Source organism: Schistocerca cancellata, chromosome 6 (assembly GCF_023864275.1).
Source record: "Schistocerca cancellata isolate TAMUIC-IGC-003103 chromosome 6, iqSchCanc2.1, whole genome shotgun sequence".
In the NCBI taxonomy this organism is placed as follows: Eukaryota; Metazoa; Arthropoda; class Insecta; order Orthoptera; family Acrididae; genus Schistocerca; species Schistocerca cancellata.
In genome coordinates, this window is record NC_064631.1 from 203,180,460 (window position 1) to 203,182,180 (window position 1,721).

A 1,721-nucleotide genomic window follows, 5' to 3' on the forward strand; every position below is an offset into this window, starting at 1 on the left:
CCATTAAAAAGAAAGTTGACCTTCATATCTCTGACGCGATCCCACCTAGCAACGTCAGCTGTTATGCGCATTAGGAATCAATGGGTTTGTGTGGACTATGCTCAACACATGCAAGATCTCAATGGTCCCACGTGACTAGCATCTGACAAATCAGGCGTACGAAGTGTTAGACAAAATTTTAATAAATAAAAGTTACCCAATTAATATTTGCTTGATTGTAGATACGAGTACGTCCCTACAGTACAGGTATACATTTAAATCTCCACAACATAGTGCCATAGAACGCCGTTGGAAGAGTCGAAATAAAAGTGAGCATCAGTCATAGCTTAGTTCTCGAATCTTCTACGACATTTCGCGCACGATGCAGTTTGTCCCTTGCTGGATTCAGTGACTGCTCATACCTATTCAACGAGACAGCAGCGTAAATTTTGGAGCTGTGTCAGGACACTTCAGATGACTTCTTTAGCTACTCAATCGCTGTTGTTTCGAGACAAAGGAACAAAGCAAGCAAGGGATACATATGGATCTATCATTGCAAAAAAAGGCGAAGAGTCAACCATTATCGAGAAGTTCTGGGTCTTCCATGTAGTGATGCCAACAGGCTATGTTCGTTAGGGACGAACTGTCGCAGAAGCATTCTACTGAAATTGCTTAGAACTTTGTAGGAGACAGTCAAACACCACTGGAAGCTATCAAAGAGGGGTGTATCTGCTGTAGGACAGTAGCGCTCCAACTCACTGTGTGCAGGACTTGGTCATACATGCTGCTTCACTCAGTCCTCGTATTTTGACTCCCCCTTTCGCATCCTGCCAACGGCCTTGCCGCAGTTGTAACACCGGTTCCCATCAGATCACTGAAGTTAAGCGCTGTCGGGCTGGGCTAGCACTTGGACAGGTGACTATCCGGTCTGCCGAGCGCTGTTGGCAAACGGGGTGTTCTCACCCCTTGTGGGCCAAAGTGAGGAGCTACTTGATTGAGAAGTAGCGACTCCCGTCTCGTAAACTGACATACGGCCGGGAGAGCGTTTTACTAATCACGTGCCCCTCCATGTCCGCATCCGGTGGCGCCCGTGGGCAGAGGATGACACGACGGCCGGTCGGTACCGTTGGGCCTTCCGAGGCCTGTTCGGACGGAGAGGAGTTCTCGCATCCTCCTGATTTTCCACCCTGCGACTTCTTCCTCTTTTCACGTATGAAGAAACCATTGCGTGACGGCCTTTCGCAAAATGACAACGTGTGACTCTCGTGATGGAACTTTAACAGCCAGTTTTTCTACAGCCGAGCTGCCATGTCATCCATTGGTGGGAAAGTAACCCACTGTAGCGTGAAGGTGTGGAGAATAACTAGTACCAACGTTTATGATCGCTGCTCGATTTTTATTGGGGTTTGCGGAGAGAGAGAGAGAGAGAGAGACACAGACAGACAGACAGACAGAGAGAGAAGGAAAGATGATAATTAATACTTTATAAATACTTCTAAAGTTTAAACATGGCTGAAGCAGCAACTGCTGAAAATCTTTACGGTTAATGGTAACAGCCAAACAGTTGCAGGATAAAGATTTATTGAAATACTTGACCACGGTTTCGGTATATCTAAATATACCTTCATCAGAAGGAAAAACACACCTGAACAGGAAGACACTTTTATTAGCAAAAACTTAGCAACGTAACTGAGATAGAAGAAAAAAGCACTAATAGCCTTATGTAACCATAAAAACTACCA

At 45.6% G+C, this 1,721-nt stretch overlaps 1 pseudogene; it reads left to right on the plus strand.

Moving 5' to 3' along the window:
• The first annotated feature begins 808 nt into the window (after positions 1-808).
• LOC126089694 (5S ribosomal RNA) lies at positions 809-926 on the plus strand (annotated as a pseudogene).
• The last annotated feature ends 795 nt before the right edge of the window (positions 927-1,721 follow it).